Source organism: Phyllobates terribilis, unplaced genomic scaffold, assembly GCF_046119375.1.
Source record: "Phyllobates terribilis strain yellow unplaced genomic scaffold, ASM4611937v1 Scaffold_60__1_contigs__length_8166268, whole genome shotgun sequence".
NCBI classification, from domain to species: domain Eukaryota; kingdom Metazoa; phylum Chordata; class Amphibia; order Anura; family Dendrobatidae; genus Phyllobates; species Phyllobates terribilis.
In genome coordinates this window covers 393,080-417,571 of record NW_027362820.1, presented here as the reverse complement: position 1 = coordinate 417,571, position 24,492 = coordinate 393,080, and the positions used below count along the sequence as shown (strand labels likewise).

The 24,492-nt window shown below is 42.8% G+C and overlaps 1 protein-coding gene and 1 pseudogene across 1 annotated transcript in view; both read right to left on the bottom strand.

The window, feature by feature from the left end:
* Positions 1-24,492, bottom strand: part of LOC141192373 (gastrula zinc finger protein XlCGF66.1-like) — a 99,639-nt gene that overhangs the window by 36,052 nt on the left and 39,095 nt on the right. The gene's annotated exons all lie outside the window — the stretch shown is intronic.
* The window catches only part of LOC141192372 (uncharacterized), a 46,264-nt pseudogene that overhangs the window by 6,774 nt on the left and 14,998 nt on the right, over positions 1-24,492 (bottom strand).

Below are 24,492 nucleotides of genomic sequence, written 5' to 3'. Positions count from 1 at the left end.
CTGTTATTCCCATAGATAAGAATGATGTAACGTGACTTCATCAGAATCTCTCACCTCTCCAGTAAGACGGAAAAGGATCTCTAGGGTGAGGTGTAATATTTTCTCTGCCATCATGTCTCTTACCCATCAAAGATGGACATGGACAATCAGGAAGATACTCTTCTATAGAAAATCTTCACTGAGAGGATCTGATATTGTAGGGACCTGAATGAGAAGGGGAGTCAATGTAACATCATAAAATCCTGTGTAATAATACAATTACTGCAGATAATAAGGAGAAACATATGACGGGATTTATTATTTTACAGTAGTTTTCTTCTTTACATCTACTAATAAAACCTATATATTTTAGGCCACAGACAACAAGCAGTTTCTTCCTTGGAGTCTGCAGCTGAATACGTTTCTCATAGACTCATCTTCCATAGCGCTAATTCTCGTCTCATTTACAGACAATGGAATCGGCATTAGCAATACTGCAGGAGATATTCATTACACGTGACATGAGAAATAACTACTTCGTAATGAGGACGACATCTTCATCTTCTACTTTGGTTCTAGAAACATATTTGGCCAGAGTCCATCACTGACTACATCTCCACCGGTCGTCTATATGAATGTTTCCCGTCTTCCCCGGACTGTAATTTTGTATCATATTAGATCTCATGTCTGATTCACACACAGAAGTTTGAGGCATTTATAAATCTTTTTTGTTTGTACAAACACCACAGAGAGAAATTATTTGATATCAAAGTCTCCATGTACAGTGTTTATGGGGTTTATTTCTGGCCTTAGGCTTTCCTATATTACAAGAAAAACACCAGAAAAAAGCAGATATTAAAATGTTTCAAAAGAAAATTGGCACCAATAATTCTGTGTAAAAAGAAAAAAACATGCAAAAAGCAAAAGACACATTTTATCTTTTAACACATTAAACATTTGATTTTTAAAAAATACTGTATTTTTCGGACAATAAGACGTACCTAGGTTTTAGAGGAGGAATATAGAAAAAAAATGTAAGCACAACACGTGGTCATGATGCACTGTTAAGGAAAGGGGGTCTGCTGACACTATTATAGGGGCAATGTCCCCCAATTCTGTTAATATCCCCCATCCTGGTATATATGGCCCCCTCCTTCCTGTTATATGTGGCCCCCATCCCCATCTGCATGGCACCCCTCATTCCTATCCAGATATGAATGGAACCCCTAATCCCCATCCTGATATACGTGGCACCCCTCATCCTCATATGCATGGCACCCCAATCCCCCATCCTGGCATGCATGGCACCCCTTGATCCCCATCCTGGTATTCATGGCACCCCTCATCCTGGTATGCATGGTACCCCTTGATCCCCATCCTGGTATGCTTGGCACCCCTCATCCTGGTATGCATGGTACCCCTTATCCCTCTTCCTGATATGCATTGCACCCCTCATCTCTCTTCATGATATGCATGGCACCCCTCATCCTGGTATGTATGGTACCCTTCATCCCTCTTCCTGATATGCATGGCACCCCTGATCCCCATCCTGGTATGCATGGCACCCCCTGATCCCCATCCTGGTATGCATGGCACCCCCTGATCCCCATCCTGGTATGCTTGCCACCCTCTGATCTCCATCCTGGTATGCATGGCACCCCCTGATCCCCATCCTGGTATGCATGGCACCCTCTGATCACCATCCTGGTATGCATGGCACCCCCTGATCCCCATCCTGGTATGCTTGGCACCCTCTGATTCCCATCACGCTGCACACACAAAAATAAACAATTATACTCACCTCCTCTTTCCTCCAGCGCTGCGTCCTGCTCTGCTGCCGACACTCTCACTGTGTGAGCCGTGCATGGCATTACTGCTATGCGTCGTCACACAGTGTGAGATGCTGTGCCGGAATAGTCACTGCTCCCCGCGCCAGAACTGTGTGCTTGGGGAGCAGTGACCATTCACTCTCCTTAATAGCACGCACACTGTACCCTCAGTGCGGCTCCTGCTGCCGCTCTGCGGTCTGTGTGCTCGATATTAGAGACCATGAATATGCACTACAACCCGTGGGAGTGGATTCTAGTGAATAGTCATGATCTTTAATAGCAGGCAGACAGACCGTAGAGGGGCAGCAGGAGCCGCGCTGCGGCTACAGTGTGCACGCTATTAAGGAAAATTAATATTCATTGCTCTCCACACCCATGGGCGTGGGGAGCAGTGCATATTCATATTCTTTAGCAGCGGGCACAGCGTAGGCTGCAGCAGGCGGCTGCTGCCTCCTGTGCTCCGCTCATCCCCCGCTGCCGCTCCCCCCACAACCCACAGCCATAGGTATAGAGTACGGCGCACAGTTCAGACTATAAGACGTGCCCCCCCACTTTCCTCCAAAATTTTGGAGGAAAAAGGTGCGTCTTATAGTCTGAAAAATACGGTAACTCTTGAGCACCAGAATATCGATGTACACCGCAGGGATGGCACAAGTGCAGCTGCACCTAATAATGGTGTCTGGGCCTGCAATGTATGAAAGTCTATTAGGTCGGGCCAGAGGCAGCGTCCAAAAAGTTACGTTTTAACACCCCCATACACATAAAGAGTAAAGTGGAATGAAAGCACTGATTTTGGGTGGTTTGATCGACTATATAAAGTATTTGGGGGCCTCCTGACAGATGATGCCAGGGCAGAGAAGGATCTGGCATCCTGAATTTCAGAGGCTAATCCGTTTGTTATTTCTGTAGATAATCCTCCACTAGAGGAGTCTGGAGGCGACTCTCTCATACAGACCACAGGAAAGCTGGAATATTTGTGTGTATGGGGGAGGTGGGAGAGATAGCCGTCTGCCAAATGACTGTTCAGCCAACACTTATCTCATGTGTATGGGGCAATTAGTATTACACTGACAGGCAGTGACAATGCACGGCACTACAGTAGTACAGTGCATCACCTGAACAATCAGAGGCTTGTATGCAGTATGATCGCACTGATGAGAGTTGTTTAAAAAATGTTTAAAGTGAAAAAAAAAAAAAATCAGTTTTAGCAACAAGAAATATCCGTAACATTGTGCAATGAGTCTGTTATCCCTATGTTAATTAACTCACGTCCATAATAACTATATTATACTCAATTATCCTATACACATTCTATACACAGTGGCGTAGATAGAAATCACAGATCCCATAGTTGATGGGAGGTATGTATCACTGAGGTGGTTGTTCTCTGTGATATAAACCATAAGCATTGCTCTAGGGCACATAGTAGTAAGAGGCTTGTTTGGGCATCCAGGTCAGGTTTACGGGCAGCCGAACAGATGGGCGGGTCTGGCTGCCCGCACATCCTACCCCTGGGTGTAGTTCACATTGTAAAATGTAGTCTGTTTCTCTCACACATGGTCTGTGTGTGGACGTAAAAAGGCCTCCTGCGTGATGTCTCAAGAGTGAGCAGGTATACTGGATGCTATCCAGCCTGTGTGACCTGGACTGTTTCTAAAGTGCCAATGTTGGAACTGTTCACTTTGTTTTGCCTGCATTGAAAGGGTGTTTATTTTCTTTCCTCGTGGGATGGTTTATGAAGCACCAATAAGCTAGCCTGGATGTTTAAATAGAAACGGTTCCAGTGATACCTCACCACGAACCCAAGTGAGTAGTGTTACCACATTTGGTGCTAGAATTGCGGGCAGCGTTCTCAGGGAACATGTGTGACTGCTACAGAGGTGCTGCATTTCCTGGGTGAAGGCAGCCATAAGCCAGAGAGCAATGTCAGACAGCATGGAGGACCTGATTAAACACCTGGTGCAAGCCCAGCAACACCAACAACAGTAGCTGGCACAATAGGAGACAAATAAGCTGCTTATGCAACAGATCCAGCAACAGCAGCAGCACCTAAAACAGCAGCATCAGTATGAATTGCTCGCATAGGCGGTTTGTGGTAAAGCGGCAGCTCCGACTCCAAGGTCGGCTGATAATTATTCCATCCGTAAGGCTGCGAGGAGAGTTTTGGAGAAAATGACCCCGGGTGACGACATTGATACCTTTTTGAAAGTTTTTGAAAGGGTCGCCGAGAGGAAGAAACTCCAGTGAGAGCAATGGGTGGAAATGCTGGCACCTTACTTACCAGGGGAGCCCCAGAAGGCGTTCTATGACTTAGCCTTACAAGATGCCAAAGAATATGTGAAACTGAAAACTGAAATTTTGGTGAGCCTGTGAGCGACAATGACTGTCAGGCCACAACGGGTTCACCACTGGGCGTACCACCGAGACAAACCCCCTTGCTCCCAAATGTTTGATCTGCTGCATCTGGTCCAAAAATGGTTGCAAATACCAGAAAATAACCAACATACGTTGGAGAGAGGGTAAATAAAGATTATCTACCAGAAGAGACAATTACCCATTAAAAATTAACTTTTAATCTAAACACACTAAAATAGTGTACTCAATAGTACAGTTGGGACAAACTAACATATAAGAAAAAAGACAGAGGGATATAAAGGTGAAAAGGACTAGAGATAGTGTCAACTAGGCCGTAATTGATACGCTACAAGGGATAATGAACTAATCCCTTCCTAGCAGTGGAGTGTATCAACCCCCAAAATTCAAATAATGCCCCCGCTGCGCCAAGGCTATCCTTCACCTAGTCCCCAAAGAACCTTAATAATACAATTCAAAGAGTACACATATAAATTTGACGAACAGCGTCCTAAGTAGCGTGTTTAGCAAATATCCAATAATAACGTCAATGGCATATAGAAAACTAAATGTCCACAGTAGTAGTAACGCCCCAATAAGTCAGCAAAAATTGAGGTGTATGAAAATGTAGTCCACCAGCATGCAGAGTCATATAAGACTCAAAAAGTAGTCCAATTAGATCTTGAAATAAATATAAAGTCCAGAAACGTTTTTTCCAAAAAGCCACATCAAATGACCAATGTAAAGCAAAATAGTAGTCCAGTGATCAAAAAATATAGAAAATAAGTAATAAATAGCAGTGTCCCAGAGAACAAAAGTCTCTAATTAGAACCACATAGAGTATTTCATAGTAATTGTAGTTCACCAAAGACAGTTACTAGAAATATACACAATATTAGAGGTGCTGATGGATACAAAAATGACAATGTCCCAAATGAAAAAAATCAAATGAAAAAAACGCTGCTAGTCAGAAAAACATGTATACATGTAATAACAATAAAAAATCAATGGACTTATCTTGTTGCATCCAAGAAATGTTCGGGCTGGTCTAAAGACAAGTTCCACTTGTTGATCCAAAGATATTCAGTTTGTAGAGATCAAATTCAGCCATGCGATCACCAACGGAAAGAGTTAACATATATCAATGCAGAGAAAAAAAGACACCAGGTACCCCTGAAGATAGTACTCCATCAGGAGAGTATAAAGTAAGCTAAATGGTATTTCTTCCTGAGTAAAAAAGACATCAGTGCAGCAGGTATTCCTTCAATATGAAAATACACCAGTGGATCAAATGTCCAAATTGTCTCTTCTGGTAGATAACCAAAAATGGTTGCAGCTGGAGTCCTATACCCCTGCACATATGGTAGAGCATCCTGTGTGATGTCTCAAGACTGAGCTGGTATACCGGATGCTATACAGCCTGTGTGTTCTGGACTATTTCTAAAGTACCATTGCTGGAACTGTTTACTTTGTTTTGCCTGCACTGAACGGCTGTTTATTTCCTTTCCTTGTGGCATGGTTTATGAAGCACCAATAAACCAGCCTGGACATTTAAATAGAAACCCTAACCCTGTGATACCTCAACATGCACCCAAGTGACCAAAGATAGGGGGAACTGGTCTCAGTAAGCGCTCTTCAACAACCATATAACCCAAAAGAGGAAAAGGAATCAGGAGCGTGTCAAGATGAAATTAGAATTTTATTACAGAAAAGGTATAAAAACAGGCAATTTCCAATGGAATAAAATAAAGGGAGGAAGACGGTGACACCAAGTACTACATAAATCAGGAAGTATACGTCAGTAAGGCAGGGAGCTGTGTGTCATAGACGGAGAACCAGGGTCTAAAGAATAATCGATATTAAGTAGGCAAAGCCTAATGCAAATGCAACATGGTTCCTCAAACAGTACACCCAAAAGGATCACAATAGGTACACAACACGATCCTATAAGACAATAAAGTGCCAATGCATCAATCAGGAAAGCAGCAATACATGTAAAGTGCTTAGTGCATCATAAAGACAGTAATGTATACAACACAAGCTTCTACAGTAGAAATGCTCGTAAGGTGGCTATAGAAGATATACAGTACAGACCAATAGTTTGGACACACCTTCTCATTTAAAGATTTTTCTGTATTTTCATAACTATGAAAATTGTACATTCACACTGAAGGCATCAAAACTATGAATTAACACATGTGGAATTATATACTTAACAAAAAAGTGTGAAACAACTGAAAATATGTCTTATATTCTAGGTTCTTCAAAGTAGCCACCTTTTGCTTTGATGACTGCTTTGCACACTCTTGGCATTCTCTTGATGAGCTTCAAGAGGTAGTCACCGGAAATGGTTTTCACTTTGCAGGTGTGCCCTGTCAGGTTTAATAAGTGGGATTTCTTGCCTTATAAATGGGGTTGGGACCATCAGTTGTGTTGTGCAGAAGTCAGGTGGATACACAGCTGATAGTCCTACTGAATAGACTGTTAGAATTTGTATTATGGCAAGAAAAAAGCAGCTAAGTAAAGAAAAACAAGTGGCCATCATTACTTTAAGAAATGAAGTTCAGTCAGTGCAAAAAATTGGGCAAACTTTGAAAGTGTCCCCAAGTGCAGTTGCAAAAACCATCAAGCGCGACAAAGAAACTGGCTCACATGAGGACCGCCCCAGGAAAGGAAGACCAAGGGTCACCTCTGCTTCTGAGGATAAGTTTATCGGAGTCACCAGCCTCAGAAATCGCAGGTTAACAGCAGCTCAGATTAGAGACCAGGTCAATGCCACACAGAGTTCTAGCAGCAGACACATCTCTTCAACAACTGTTAAGCAGAGACTTTGTGCAGCAGGTCTTCATGGTAAAATAGCTGCTAGGAAACCACTGCTAAGGACAGGCAACAAGCAGAAGAGACTTGTTTGGGCTAAAGAACACAAGGATTGGACATTAGACCAGTGGATGAGTGAGTTCAAATTTGAGATCTTTGGTTCCAACCACCGTGTCTTTGTGCGACGCAGAAAAGGTGAACGGATGGACTCTACATGCCTGGTTCCCACCGTGAAGCATGGATGAGGAGGTGTTATGGTGTGGGGGTGCTTTACTGGTGACACTGTTGGGGATTTATTCAAAATTAAAGGCATACTGAACCAGCATGACTACCACAGCATCTTGCAGCGGCATGCTATTCCATCCAGTTTGTGTTTAGTTGGACCATCATTTATTTTTCAACAGGACAATGACCCCAAACACACCTCCTGGCTGTGTAAGGGCTATTTGACCAAGAAGGAGAGTGATGGGGTGCTACGCCAGATGACCTGGCCTCCACAGTCACCAGACCTGAACCCAATCGAGATGATTTGGGGTGAGCTGGACCGCAGAGTGAAGGCAAAAGGGCCAACAAGTGCTAAGCATCTCTGGGAACTCCTTCAAGATTGTTTGAAGACCATTTCTGGTGACTACCTCTTGAAGCTCATCAAGAGAATGCCAAGAGTGTGCAAAGCAGTCATCAAAGCAAAAGGTGGCTACTTTGAAGAACCTAGAATATAAGACATATTTTCAGTTGTTTCACACTTTTTTGTTAAGTATATAATTCTACATGTTAATTCCTAGTTTTGATGCCCTCAGTGTGAATGTACAATTTTCATAGTCATGAAAATACAGAAAAATCTTTAAATGAGAAGGTGTGTCCAAACTTTTGTTCTGTACTGTACATGTGGATAAGGGAAGAGAGACTGAACCAAAACAGTGGACACGGAGATATGGGGCGCAAGATGAATAAGCTTTCCAGCTCAAAGAAAGCATCTTGCGCCCCATGTCTCTGTGTCCACTTGACAAACGGTAAGGTGTTAAATATTAGAGTTAGGACTGTCCCATAAGGGTCGCCATGACGAGGCGGTATGGCTTTCACATTATTTTGATCACAATTATGTTATCTAAGTCCCCTTTGTTATTTTCATGCACTATTGCGATTTATTTACTGCAGGGGATTTGTGTATTGTGTTTCTGTCTTTGTCTTCTACTGCTATGTGAGTTACAGGAAAACACTGGACTAAAATCACTGACTGCGGTGGAATCCCCAATAAAATGTACATTTTATTTCCTTAAATAACATTTTCCTTTACACACCTTACCTAATAATCGTGACATTTTGTGGAGTGTGCCAAACATTACTCTCCATTTAAAGTCTGCCAGCTGTGTTTTGTTGAACCTATTCACACTTGGTCGCAGACCAATACCACACTACAAGGCCAGTGCCTAAAACCGTGGTCATTAGACGTGGTCATTAGACGTGATCCCGCGATCCACCCGCGGCTGTTAACATGTTAAATGCCGCTGTCAATCTCTGACAGCGGCATTTAACAGCGCCGCGCCGGAAGCGCGTCACTTACCCCGCCCATCTGTGACCCCGTCACGTAATCGCGGGTCACTGATGGGTGGGCATGACAACCCTGGGTCTGCAGCAGACCCCAGTGATTGTCATGTACTGACTCTATGAGCGCCACCTAGTGGTCGGCGCTCATAGCACAGGAGCATTTCTGCTACATAGAGCTGATCTGCTCATCACCTCTATGTAGCAGAGGTGATTGGACAGTTGCTGCTTCTAGTCTCCTAATGAGACTATAGAAGCAAGCAAAAAGTGTAAAAAAAAAAAATGTTTTTAAAAATATAAAAAAAAAGTAAAAATATATAAAAGTCTAAATCACCCCCCTTTCGCCCCATTCAAAATAAAATTCTAAAAATACCACCCACATACACATATTTGGTATTGCCGTGTTCATAATCGCCCGATCTATCAATATAAGAAAAGAATTAATCTGATCGGTAAACGGCGTAACGAGAAAAAAATTCGAAACGCCAGAATTACGTTTTTTGGTTGTCGCAACATTGCAATAAAATGCAATAACGGGTGATCAAAACATCGGATCTACCCCAAAATGGTATCAATAAAAACTTCAGCTTGGCGTGCAAAAAATAATCCCGGCCCCAGATCCTGAAAAATGGAGACGCTACGGGTCTTGTAAAATGGCGCCATTTTATTTTTTTAATTCTGGCACTTTGCAAAGCACTTCATTAGTTTCTTTGGTGTCATATCCATAAAATGATCATATTAAAGTGGCCTCCAGATCCTGCTTTTCCCCAGTGCAGGAGCGTTGCTGGGGTCCTAAGAGATCAGGGACCCCTGCCCCAAAGTACATGTTTCCCCATATAACCTCCCTGCCACTTAAAAGAGGATTTATACATATATAATTACAGTGTACCACTGCTGCTAATCTAAAATACACTATACAAAGACCAATATTCCCAAAATTACTACTATACAAGGCCAAAATGATCCTGCTACACAATGTCCTCTACCATCACCACCACACAGTGAGTCCATATATGAAAGAAAACCCCGCAGGGTAAAAGACCATCAAAGGAGTCCAGGGAGTATAAAATCTATCATATTTATTCAGCAATAGAAGAATAGGATGATGGGGGAAGGGACACAACACATATGTGATTGTTAGACGTGTAAGCGAAAAAAAGCCAGGCACGCAAGGAAGGGGCCATTCCAGGTATAATGGCTGTCTATAGTATCATCATGGGTATACTAAAATATCCCAAAATAGACACCGCATATATTCCACTGGGGGCAACAGTCATCATATGCAGGTGCATCTCACTAAATTAGAATATCATCAAAAAGTTAATTTATTTAAGTTCTTCAATACAAAAAGTGAAACTCCTATATTATACTAGATGGTGGCCCGATTCTAACGCATCGGGTATTCTAGAATATGTATGCGGCCGAACGGACGCGACTAAGCAGCGAAGCAGTGTTTAAATGGGTTGTGCACTACTTTAAATTAACCCCCCAATGTATCCCCCTGGTGCCCCTAATGAATTTTGTAATTACGTCATGTTGTCAATACTGCCTGTGACAACATCGCTGACGAAGCACAGCCAACATGTAATTCTCCCGGCTGCAACAGACTCTTGCTTACGTTTACATCACGACGATTTTCGGCTGCAGCCAGGGGTCTCCTGTTCCGTGTACCACGGTGAATGACGGGCTGTGGGCGGGATTATCCCCCATCGTGTCACACCCAGCATCCACTGTACGCTCTGTCAATGAATGCACGTGCGGTGAATGCCGGGTGTGACGGGATGGGGGATAACCCCGCCCACAGCCCATCACTCACCATGGAACGCGAAACAGGAGACCCCTTGGCTGCAGCCGCAAATAGTCGTGATATAAGCGGAAGCAAGAGCCGGCTGCAGCCGGGGGTCACATGCTGCCTGTGCGCAGTGAACCGAGTATAAGCCCAGACCCATCATTTTTCAACAAAAAAAAAAGGGAACATTTATTGACTCGAGTATAAACCTAGGGTGGGAAATGCAGCAGCTACTGTTAAATTTCCATATCCTGGTATGTATGGCTCCCTCATCCCCTAATTGTGGTTTGTATGGCTCCATCATTCCCCTAATCCTGGCTTGGATTGTACGGCTTCCTCATCCTGGCTTGTATGGCCCCCTTATCTTGGATTGTATGGCTTCCTCATCCTGGCTTGTATGGCCCACTCATCCTGGTTTTGTATGACCTCCTTATTCCCCCATCCTCACAGCACAGTTAAAAAAATAAACCCTAATACTCACCTTGTTTCCTTTTCTCTGGTCTAGCGCTATCTGTCCTGTTTTCAGCAGCTCCTCGCAGGATGTGAGGCACAGCATGCGCTCTCAGATACTGCTGTGATTAGCTGCTGTCTGTAGATTCGCTCCTCTCCACGCCAGGACTAAGTGCGTGGAGAGGCACAAATCTGCATTCAGTTTAGTAGCAGATGCTGCAGATGCCGCTATGAAGATTTAAGAACAATACAATGAATACACAGGATTTTCTGGGTAAAATAATACTTTATCATTAAATATTATTGCTTATAGAACGTAATACAACTGAACGAAATTAGTAAACAGATGATCCAAATATATAAACTATTCCATGAATATCTAACTATATTTCAAATAAATCATTGGACAAAGAAGTACAACCCTATAATATATTTATTAACAATATCAAGCCAAAATATTTTTGTACACTACATTTTTTGTGAATACTTTTGGACTATCTCGAAGCAACTTTCCTTGTAAATGGGTATCCAAAACTTGCACCTTGACATTGGATCTCATTTTAACTCTTGAAAATGCAACATAGAGTTGTCCATGACCAAAAACGGGCTCCGGTAAATATATGCCAACACGGTGTAGAGTTTGACCTTGTGACTTGTTTATTGTCATGGCAAATGCTGGTTTTATTGGAAACTGTTGACGCCAAAGCCTAAATGGAAGACCGATGTCCGAAGGACATAAATCAATGCGTGGAATGGACACTTCGTCTCCTTTCGCTGATCCAGTGATCACTCTTGATTGAATTATGTGGGAATAGAGTCCAGTAACAATAAGGAGAGTTCCATTACATAGACCATTTCTTGTATTTAGATTCCGCAGCAACATTACGATTGCTCCAACTTTAAGTTGTAGTCTGTGGGATGGCATTCCTGATGGCGTAACACTATTTAAAAATTCAACTGGATAATGCTCTCGTTCATCTTCATTGTCTACATCCACCGAATCATCACTTTTGTACAATTTATACTCTCCAGGCATTCTATCCATCACACGGGAATTTAGCAGAGCTACGTCATCGTTCTTGGGACAGAGAATTGCTTAGGAAGAGGCCCTCTCAACACTGCTTTGGTCGTTCACATCAATTTCATCACATTGTCCAAAAACATCACTTACGATGCAGACAGTGCACAACATGTCTTCTGGTATTTCAATAATGTCTTCTCCAAGGTTATATTCATTGCTAAGTTCACCATTACCAAGTTTAAGAAGCCAGTTGCTGTACTCTGGGTCAGAAGATCGCATGTTGTTAATTAGTTGGAGTTTATTAAACTCTTTTCAAAGGTCAGACATTTTTAAGGTGGACTCGATAATATTTGTTCTTGTTCCATTTGGTATAACTGGAAGGCATTGCCTAAAATCTCTGCCAATGACAAAAACTTTACCTCCAAAAGGAATTTAATTTTTTTCAGCAACATTTGTAGTCATAACTTCACGCAGAAGTCTGTCAATTAAGCTCAAAACATATTTGGGTGCCATGGTGCACTCATCAAGTATCAAAAGATTTGCACTGTTTAACTGTCTTCCTGCAAATGTGTCTTGTTTGATTCTGGAAACGGAGATTTTCATTGACTGGAACTGGTATCCCAAAGAGTGAATGCATAGTGCGACCTCCTCGTAAAAGGTTTGCTGCAATACCTGTTGTAGCCGAAGGCAATACGACTTTTCCCAACCCTCTAACATGATGCATTAAAACTTCATAGAGGTATGTTTTACTGCTGCCTCCAGGACCGTCAATAAAGAAACATTTTGGCATTGGATCTGCTTGGTTTTCTACAGCGCTCACAATAGTGTCATATGCAATCCGTTGTTGTTCTTTTCTGTTGCCAACAATAATTCATAAGCTTCATCATACTCTTGAATTTGTGGAACTTGACTTGCAGGCTGTGGCAAATTAAAGTCTGAAAACATTTTTCCATGCAGTAGTAGAATATTTTGGACATCTTGCATGGCATAAGATTCGCAATTTTGACAATTTCCACTTCTGTTGTGAAGACTTAAGCAGTAAGCTTCAATTATATGTTCTTTGAAATTTGTCCAAAGTTGAGCTGGATTTGTAGGCGGTCCAAAGACACAAATGTAGGCAAACAATTCGCAAAGTTTCTTAGGCATATGTAGGGTAACTGCATCTTCTAAAGTAAGTGTCCACACAATATCATCCAATAGAAGTCCTAAAGCCAAAGCTGCAGCTTTAAATGTATCGTGCAATACTCCGTTAACTGTTTTCAAATCGTCGTAGCTTCTAGCTCCTTTGACATGCAGTAGTAACAGCCGAAGGCAATATCTTTCTTGATCCTTGACACTCACAGTATACAGGCGTCCAAATAATTCTGCTAAGTCATCGTTGTCTTGGATTCCAAGTTTTGTTCCAAACGTAATGCTCAGGAATCTCTCGATACAAAGTACTGCCTTGCGTTTTCGTCACGTTGGTTCAGCAAAAAACAATAGCTAAACGTATATGGCATGGGACTGTGAATGCATTGGAAACGCAAATATCCTCCAACCAGCTTCTGGAGCACTCACATATCTTGAGTCAACAAAACGTGATGATTCATCATGATTGACTGTTTTCTGTTGTATTTCGACGTTAGCTTTGTCATGCCCCTTGTAGATGTACTTGAGTACTTGAAAAGATATTTTACACTTTTTATTGAAGCGCAGATTTCAACGTTGATGTGACAGTTTCAGCGTTTTAATAAGTACGGGTTGTATGGAACTATCCATAAGTTATTTATAATTTTTTTGTTGTGTACAATGTTATCAATGAGTTGTCGCCGGTAGGATGGGTAGCCATCCAAATCTTTAACAGTGTGCTGTTTCAACTGCTTTGGAAACCCTTTTGTACACTTTAAGTTTTGCATGCATGGACTTTTTGGATTTGCTACACCGCATGGGCCATGAACCATATTACAGATTACAATATTATACAATTCAGGATACTTTTCTTGGTTAGGAATTTGAGCCCACACTATGTTGTCAATTTCTTCCTCTGTGCGAAATTTGGAATCCGCGTCTAAGATAATTAGTATATGCGCATGTGGAAGACCTCGTTTCTGAAACTCTCTGACGTGTACCATTGCTACGACTGTTCCAAAAAGCCCATTTTTGATGTCTTTAAAAAGGCTGCTGAGTTTTAGTCGAAATACGCGTGCAACAAAGTCCGGCCTGTGTTCAACTTGCTGCCAGGGTTGTAGATTTTCGGTAATTTCCGGCCATTTAGGATTACAGGTCATTGTTACAAAAATGTCAGGTCTTCCATACTTTGTTACTATTGCCATTGCATCTTGATAACGCTGTTGCATGTTGCGGGAGCTACCTTCAAACGACGACGGGAGAATTACTGTTTTTCCAATTGGAATTCCTTTTTGAATGGATTGTTTTTGCAAATGTTCTTGAAGAACGCAGTAGTCTTCAACTTTAAGTTGTTTTTGGTTCATTCGTATGAAATTGAGCCGATTAGCTTCAATTTTAACGTATGCGTTGACTAAGTACTGTTGTGTCAGTTTCCCACCGTTTAAAATAGGATTGAAGTAATTTTGGACAAACAGAAGAAAACTGTAGTACTGGAGTTGTGTAATTCTTCTTGAAGTTCCTTGCTGGTGTAGGTTTTCATGCCACCCTTGATCACCGCTTGGAAAGAAAGAATAGCGGATACAGAAGAGCATCAAGGTTGCTGTGCAAAATGCTAATTTGTTGTTTTAGGAACGAAAGGGTTGTTTTGGTCTGGCTTAAGATGGACTAATATATCCTTTTGAAAAGGAGGCTCTCCATCATCGTTTTGAAAAACAACTGCGACCTCACTTATACGTGGTTTGTTGTAACATTGGAATCTTGTTGACGTTCTTGTTTAATCTCCATGATAATAGAAGGCATTTCCGTCCCATTTTGTATAGCTCTCTGTTCCTCCTCAGCTTCGACGTCTTTTAGCATGCGATATGCGGCAGCAAATGGGCTGATTGTTTGTAAATGTACAGCAATTAGGTTCATCAGTTCAGCATTATACTTTTCATTTTCTTTCAGGTTCATCCTTTGTTCTGTAGCCTCATTTGGATCAAAGATGTATAATGGTGCAAATTTTGGTGGTTGTCCTATTTTTGTGTGAAGTGTTCCAGTGCGGTGGTAGATCTGGCCGTGAATTTTAAAACAATACGGTCCGAATCCAGGGGGCGGTGCAATGTTGGCACCAAATGAAGCAAACGCATGAGAACTGTTGATACTTCTGATATTTTCCAGAAAATTTCTACTGTGTTCATGCGTTCCATTCATCAACTGCTCAAACAGATCTGAGTAGTGACGTCTCGGTAGCATAACTTTTCCTTTTTGGCAGCATTGAGTAAACTGTCAGATGGTTTTTCCTCAATGAAATTCAGAGAGTCACATTTAGAGCAAACTACATTCATATTCCCACAGTAGTGTTGAATAATTATAGTTTCATTGTCTGTTACGTAACGTGCAAGTTGTTGAATATTCTGCTGGGTTTGCCTTAGTTGGTAGAGCATTAGTTTTTGATAAATTTGGCGATCGTGTTGTTCTCTGTTTGCCCTGGATTCTGGAGATTCATTCACCCGACATTGTCTATGGGAATTCGCATCGTGTTCCTGCCTAGCGGCAGTGTGTTGCGGTGTCTCCCGTTCCCGACGTTGTCTGTGAGATTCCGCATCCTGGGCTTGTCTGGTGGCAGTGTGTTGTGTTGTCTCCTGTTCCCGACGTTTTCTGTGTGATTCCGCATCCTGGGCTTGTCTGGCGGCAGTGTGTTGTGTTGTCTCCTGTTCCCGACGTTTTCTGTGAGATTCCGCATCCTGGGCTTGTCTGGCGGCAGTGTGTTGTGCTGTCTCCTGTTCCCGAAGTTTTCTGTGAGATTCCGCATCCTCTGCTTGTTTGGCGGCAGTGTGTTGTGGTGTCTCCTGTTCCTGACGTTTTGTGTGAGCTTCCGAATTCTGGGCTTGTCTGCCAGCAGTGTGTTGTGGTGTCTCCTGTTCCCGACGTTTTCTGTGAGATTCCGCATCCTGGGCTTGTCTGGCGGCAGTGTGTTGTGGTGTCTCCTGTTCCCGCCGTTTTCTGTGAGATTCCGCATTCTGGGCTTGTCTGGTGGCAGTGTGTTGTGGTGTCTGTTGCTCTCGAAGTTGTCGCTTTCTTGCTGCTTCGGCTGCTTTTCTGTCATCCTCAGTGGCGTATTTTCGCTTACGACCCATTGGAAGACAGGAAGCGTAAAGAAGTATCTGTTCAGCGCGCTGTGACTTGCAGAACTTGTTCAGTAAACGTGACAGCAGTACATCACACACTGTGACTGACAAAACATGTTCAGTACGTTATGGGCAATTGGTGAGTCACATGACCACATGGGCAGAGTCAGCCCTATCATCTCCCGACGGTGGCGTACTTATTCGAAATCCGCCGCCAATTGGCCGGAGAGCTTGTTTAAATTTGGCGCCAGTATCGCTGATTGGGTCGCGGCCGGCGGCCGCGTCAAATCAGCGAACCGTATTAGTGAGGACGGGGAGTGGCGCTGCCTATGCGGGTACTTCCGCTGCGAGCAGCCGGGAGATGACCAGCTAGCGCCGGTCATCTCCCGGCTGCATCGCCGCTGACCTCCATGCGGCTACCGTCTGGAGATCAGCGGCTAGTGCCGCTGATTTCCCGACGGCAAGTGTGGAGGGAGGACCGGGGAGCGAGGCAGCCGGTGGGGGTACTTCTGCTGCAAGCAGCCGGGAGATGACCGGCTAGCACCGCTCATCTCCCGGCTGAGTGGCCGCTGATCTCCCGATGGTGCCCTGTATGTTTAAAAACCAGCTCCAATTTGCGTCCGGGCTGCGGTAGTCGCTGATTGATCGCGGCCGGCTGGGCGCGACCAATCAGCGAACCGTGTTAGTGAGGACCGGAGAGCGTGTTTAAATTTGGCGCCAATCTCGCTGGTCGTGCCCAGCCGGCCGCGATCAATCGATCAGAGAAGCGGGGTTTTAAATTTTGCGCCAATATCGCTGATTGGTCGCGGGCGCGACCAATCAGCAGAGCGATGTTTAAATTTGGCACCAATATCACTGATTGGTCGCAGGCGGCGGCCGCGACCAATCAGCGAATCGTATTAGTGAGGACCGGGGAGCGGCGCTGCCTGTGCGGGTACTTCCGCTGGGAGCAGCCGGGAGATGACCGGCTGCTCGCAGCAGAAGTATCCCGACCGGCGCCGCCGCTCCCCGGTCCTCCCTTCACACTTGCCATCGGGAGATCAGCGTCCCTAGCCGCTGATCTTCCGACGGTAGCCGCATGGAGGTCAGCGGCACCGCCGGTCGGGGTCCTTCTGCTGCGAGCAGCCGGGAGATGACCGGCTAGTGCCGATGAGCCGCTAACAGCTGCCACCTTTTTCTGAAATCCCGCTTCGCTGATTGGCCACGGCCGGACCAATCAGCGACGTGGGATTTCCTGGACAGAAAGACAGACAGACGGGATAAGACGATTATATATATTAGATTTTTTAGTTTTTACCATTCTTTCGGTCACACTATATAAATCTATGCCGTTTGCATGGATTTATATAGCGTGACCAAGTTGTCAAGCACTTTCCAAGTGATGCTAAAATCGCTTGGAAAGCGCTTGACAACCCACATGCAGAAATGCATGTGAAGAAAGCTTCATATCCGCATGTCCCTGGCAGGAAAAACGCATGTACAATCCGCATACATTTTTTCTGCCAGGGAGATGCAGAAACGCTCAGGAAAAAATCCGGAACATTTCTGCATCGTGGGCACATAGCCTAACACTAGACAATTTTCTTGCTATTCTAAGACACATAAAACATTGTCGCGTATTGATATGGTATTGGGCACAGAACATATGTCCCCCTTGGTAAGAACAAAGATCATTCACCCTTGCTGGTTACTCTTTTTTTTTTACCCAGGCCGCTGGATTCTCTGACTATGTGGGCCATGAATCTCTTCTGGCTTCAAATTATAGATATTACACAGATCACATCTACCTTAGAACATTATTTTAAGGAAAACAACAAACGAGTGTTGCAAAATACATTATGGGATGCCATGAAAGCGTGCTTACGAGGAGTCTTAATACAGGCTATTAACAGATCCTAAACTAAGACAAAACAGTTCAGGGAGTTTTTACGGGATAGTTAGATCTACAGAAGAGAAATTTGTACTAACCGGTGTAAAAGAGGACCTGATGGAGTGGGAGGAGGCACAAGAAGAGTACACCACACATATCAAGGAAAAAGTTAAAAACAAACGCATGTTTGCCCAGACACACTTCTTTGAGGCGGGGGAGAAGGCAGGACACTTACTGGCCGTGATGGCAAGAGCCCAGATGGGGAGTTCTTTTATTGGTGCTTTGAAGGACAGGGAAGGAGTGGTAGTAAACCAGACTGACCAGATCTGAAACACTCTGCTAGAATTTTATAAAGATCTATATACATCCAAACTGCAATTTAATAGAGAACAAATCTTTTCCTACTTGAGGGAAATCAAACTACCGACATTCAACAGTAAAGATCAAGAGTTTCTAAATAGACCACTACAGCTGGAGGAGTTACAAATGGCAGTAGCCTCTATAGCTGGACTAGACGGGCTTCCCACAGAAATATATAAAAAATTTGGAAAAATTCTACTTCCCCACTTACTGGCTACCTTCGAGGAGGCAGTGAGGTGGGGAACTCTACCCAATTCAATACAAGAGGCGGTGATAGTAGTCATACCTAAGCGAGGTCCCTTTAATTCCTGACTCATATAGACTCATATCTTTATTGTCAACTGATGTTAAAAATTATTGCGAAGGTTCTGGCGTCTAGATTGAATACAGTAATTTCTACAGTTATTCATACTGACCAGTCAGGCTTCATGCCTGCTAGATCCACAGCGGTTAATATCCAGAGATTGTTTCTTAATCTTCAATTGCCGGTGGATGGTGATGGGGACAGGGCAGTATGTTCTCTGGACACCGCTAAGGCATTCGATTCTGTTGAGTGGGAATATTTATGGGCCGTGTTGGAAAAGTTTGGTATAGGACCTAGTTTTATTTCATGGGTTAAAAGGCTATATAGTAGGCCGATGGCTAGAATACGGGTAAATGGACACCTCTTCCTAGCTTTTGGACTGAGTAGAGGTAAGTGCCAGGGGTGCCCGTTGTCCCCCCTGCTCTTTGCATTGGCCATTGAACCCCTGGCATCGGTTATCAGGGAGCATACAGGAATAGTTGGGTTTCATAGAGGGAATAGTGAAGAGAAGGTCGCATTATACGCAGTTTCTATAGCAATGGAAACGATAGAAACATTTGGAAAATACTCTGGTCTGAAGATAAACTGGAGCAAATCAGTTATACTTCCATTGGATATTATAGATGAGAATGCTTCCCACTACATTAATTCGGGTTTACAAGTGGTATCGGAGTTTAAATATTTAGGCATCAATATATCGGCAAAAATAAATGATTATGAGAAGTTGAAACTTGATCCAGTCTTAATTAAATTTAGAGGTAAACTAGGCGCCTGGTCTAAGTTACCGTTGTCGGTGGTGGGCCGTGCTAACCTGGTCAAAATGATCTGGATGCCACAATTGCTGTATGTTCTACACAACTCCCCAATATGGATAAATCGGAGGTTTTTCTTTAAAGTCAGTCAGGAGTTTAGAAAATTAATATGGGGCAAACAGACTCCGAGAATTAAACTGGAAACATTGCAAAGAAACAAAACAATGGGAGGGCTTGCAGTTCCTAACCCATGGGTATATTATGTGGCATCTCAGCTTCAACATATTCGGGGATAGGACGACCCTGGGGGAGGGGGAGCTCAGCGTATGTTGCTACAGCATTATTTCCAATCCGATAAACTCTATGAGGTATTGGAGGCACATGAGTTTGGGACACTTGGAGGCAAAATACCGACTATGCTGTTATGTCACAAACTTTGGGGGACAGTGAAAAAATTACAAGGAATAGAAGGTGTTTCACAATTTACTTCATTATGGAACACTCCATGGCTTCCAAATCTATACCAACTGGTGGGATTTGGCTCCTGGAGCGACAAAGGTTTAAACAGACTTAATCAGGTACTGACAGGTGATGTGATTAAGGACTTCTCGCAGCTGCAAAATGAATATGGGTTACCTCCATCTGAATTCTATAAATACTTACAATTTAGGCACGCATATTGGGCGGAAAGCATTGTTTTGGAAGGAGGGGTACCCCGAAACTCAATAATACAGAGAATAACTAATCTACACAGTTCTCGTGGGCTGATCTCATTACTTTATAACATTCTCTTACACATTATGTTGACAAACCAGCTGATGCGATCAAAAGAGAAATGGGAGAGTGTAATGGGACCCATAGAGGAAAATCACTGGTCAGATATACTGGAAAGAGTTCCACAACTGTCTTTAAGTAAATCCCATAGACTATCCCATATACAGCTCTGGCAAAAATTAAGAGACCACTGAACAGTTTTCTGTTGGAAAGCATGGAAAGACTGCTGGAAAGCATGGCAAGACGCATGAAAGCTGTGATGAAAAATCATGGTTAGGCTGTGCGCCCACGATGCGTTTTTTAAGCGTTTCGCAGCGGCAAAAACGCTGCAGAAATGCTTAAAAAACGCATGGTAGAAGGCCTGCCATGTTCCCCAATGATAATCCGCATGTGCTGTGCACATGCTGTGGAAATTTCCACTGCGGGTTATCATTGCGGAAAAAAACACAGCACTACCAATTATTTTGCGGAAGTGCTGCGTTTTCACCGCCATAGACTTGCATTGAAACGCATGGAATAAGCATCACTGTATATGTAGATGTGCATTCCACGTGTTCCAATGTGCGGATGGTACCCGGGTTTGGAGAAGAGGAGACTCTCCTCCGGACCCAGGTACCATAGAACCTGTGAAAAAAAGAATAAAATAAAAAATAAATATTATACTTACCTTCTGATGGCCCGCGGTGCGCTCGTCCTCCCATGCCGGCAGATCGCGATAGACTGAAGGACCTGCGCTGACGTCATAGTCATGTGACGGCAGGTCCTTCAGTGCAGTGTACCGCGAGCTGCCGGCAAGGGAGAACGGACCGAAGCAAGACTCCGGGGGCCATCAGAAGGTAAGTATAGATTTATTTTTTTATTTTTAAACATTCTTTACGGTCACAGTATATAAATCCATGCTGTTTGCATGGATTTATATAGTGTGAAGTTGTCAAGCACTTTCCAAGTGATGCTAAAATCGTTTGGAAAGCGCTTTTCAACCTGCATGCGGAAATACATGTGAAGAATGCTTCACATCCACATGTCCCTGGCAGGAAAACGCATGTAAAATCCGTATGTACAATCCGCATGCACAATCCGCATGTACAATCCGCATGTGTTTTTTCTGCCAGGGAGATGCAGAAACGCTCAGGAAAAATCCGGAGCATTTCAGCATTGTGGGCACATAACCTTAGTCCACCAAATATTGATTTCTGAACTGTTCCTGAGTTAAAACATGAGTAATTTGAGGTCTGAAAGCACTGTGTTTCTTTTTTAGTATTTTGACGCTTTATCATTTGCTGCAAATAAATACAAAATGTTTAGCTTTGAATTTCGGAGACCTGTCAGTAGTTTATAGACTAAAACAACAATGTACATTTTACTCAAAAATATACCTATAAAGAGAAAAATCAGAGAAACTGAAAATTTTTGCCAGAGCTGTATATGTGATGCACCAGGTATACAGGAAACCTCAATTCTTATTTAACATAGGATTTCGTTCAAGTCCCCACTGTCCTAGATGCAAAACTTTTTTCTTCAGAGCACCTGAATAGACCAGTGAGCGACCCCTCTTTTTTCTATTAATCAGTTTTGGGATCCCACTCCTGGGACATTGCAGCAGGTACGTGTTCACACTATTAGAAGTTTGACAGCCTTTTATCTGACCATGTGTCCCTCCCACTAATTCCTTCTATTCATTCGCAGGTGGTTTTAACTAGCTCTACCAGCCCATACATTGTAGGTTTAAAGCCCAAGCAGAGACATATTGTTCATACAGGCTTACAGCCCAAGAGTGGCATATCCAGTGGTAGCATAGCGTAGTTACCCATCATACGAAGGTTACCTTGTCGTGGTTCATGGGCACACATGAATTGGCCAAATTATGCTCAAAAAAACTTCATTTTGTAAAGTGACATCAGTCTAGATACAATATTTCTTATGTATTCATGTATGGAGTGCCAAAGTTCTTTTTTGCAATTGAGATTACTTTTTTCTTCAGAGCACCCGAATAGACCAGTGAGCGACCCCTCTCTTTTTCCTATTAATCATTTTTGGGATCCCGCTCCTGGAGCATTGCAGCAGGTACGTGTTCACACTATTAGAAGTTTGACAGCCTTTTTTCTGACCATGTGTCCCTCCCATTCAGTCACAGGTGGTTTTAACTAGCTCTACCAGCCCATACATTGTAGGTTAAAAGCCCAAGCAGAGACATATTGTCCATACAGGCTTACAGCCCAAGAGTGGCATATCCAGTGGTAGCGTAGTTACCCATCATACGAAGGTTACCTTGTCGTGGTTGATGGGCACACATGAATTGGCCAAATTATGCTCAAAAAACCTTCATTTTGTAAAGTGACATCAGTCTAGATACAATATTTCTTATGTATTCATATATGGAGTGCCAAAGTTCTTTTTTGCAATCTAGATGCAAAACTAACATACCAGATATGCTTCATATGATGTGGAACTGTCCTAACTTGGTGTCCTTTTGGAAGAGTGTTGTAGCAATGATTAACAGGGTTTATTCAATTGATGTAGAGCTTTCACCATTAGTATGTATACTGGGATATGTTGAAGATCTGACTATTGATGAGTACAGCAAAATTGTGGCGGCACGTATGTTATATATGGCAAGAAAATTGATAGCCCAAAAATGGGATAGCCGATCAGGAACCTGTGATATCAGAATTTATTCATGAAGTTAACTGGCTAGTAAATTTGGAAAAAGGCATATACCTAAAAAGAAATGCTATCTCTAAATTTGACAAGATATGGGGTCTATGGATTGATGGCTCTGCTTTGACATCTAGGGAACTGAGCAGATTTCGCCTTGTCTTGTTTTGAGTTACGTTTATATGATGCCTCAAATTAAACTTCTTTGAAAATTAATTAAAATGTTATTAGTACTTCCACAATTTATATGTAATTGGATTGACTACTGTTACTATGTTCAACTATTTGTTCATCTAATTCTGCTGGTTTTGCAGAGCCAAGATGTATAAATAACTCATGTTTAATGCTTCTTAAGGTTGTGGGGTGGAAAACTGTGTTTCTCCAATGTTTGTCTGATTGTTGTTGTTTTTTTCCTTTATGTAAATCTTTATAAAAATCAAAAAACATTTGATTTAAAAAAAAAAGAAAATAAATAATATAATACGGTTGGAGAGGGGTGTATATCTGAAAAGAAATGCATCACATAGGTTCTATAAAATTTGGAAACAATTGGTGAATGTGACGGGTCTTCCCTCACCAGGTATACTACAGGATAGTGGGTTGGACCAGTTCTTACTCCTCATAGTCTAGTTCACATTAGTTATATGGCACTTTGGTATCATGGAACGAGATGACTTCCCACTCCTGCCTCTCATATCCCCCCCAGTGAGTTGGATAGAATTTTTGTGATATGACAAAAGGTAGGGGTGGTAATTTAAAATATATAGCGTAATCGCCTTCAAGACTTCTCCCGAATATTCCCCATCCTCTGTAATTCTGTGCCTCAACACGTCCAATTAGCCTCCACATCTGGACCCTTTAGACAAAACCTGAAAACCCATCTCATCAAACAAGCTTATAGCCTGCCATGACCCCGCTGCTTCCTCAACAACACCGGAGCTACTGCAACCCCCCCAACCTACTGTCTCCTTCTCCACCATCCTGTAGAATGTAAGCCCGCAAGGGCAGGGTCCTCTTCCCCCTGTACCAGTCTATCATTGTTAGTTAGTTTACTGTAAGTGATATCTGTATTTGGTATGTAACCCCTTCTTATGTACAGCACCATGGAATCAATGGCGTTATATAAATAAATAATAATAATGGAAATTGATTTTGAGGTACAACTTTTTATTATCAAGACATGTTAGTGTTTGTAATTGGCAAATTTTATTAAATTTTATTTTCGGTGTCCATCTATGTTGCTACATCTATCAATGTTGTTTTGTTAATGTAAATTGAAAATATTTAATAAAAATTAACCTGATTTGGGAAAAGTGTGTCTGTAAATGCAAAGTCTGTGCCAGGGCTAAAGCCTCTCATCAAGCTCAGTGGGTTATCTCTTCCCTAATGATGTTCCGTTGCAGCCCTGGACCCACTTGTCCATGGACTGTGTCAATGATTTGCTTAACTCCGGTGGTAATACTGTCATGTGGGGGGTGGACCATTTTAGCAAAATAGTTCCTTTCGTCCCACTTCAAAACATGCAACTGCTAGGAGCTTAGGAACTTTATTCGTTTCTCATATCATTAAAGTTTATGGTGCTCCCAAAAACATAATTTCTGGTTGAGGGGTTCAATTTCTGGCTAGTTTTTGGCATAGGTTTTATTCCACATTGGGCATCAAGCTGTCTTTTCTCTCAGTCTATCATCCTGAAACTGATGGTCAAACTGAGAGATGAACCAGGAAGTAGAGCAGTATTAGGGATGTTTTGTCACCTCTAAACAGAAAGCCTGGGCGGAATT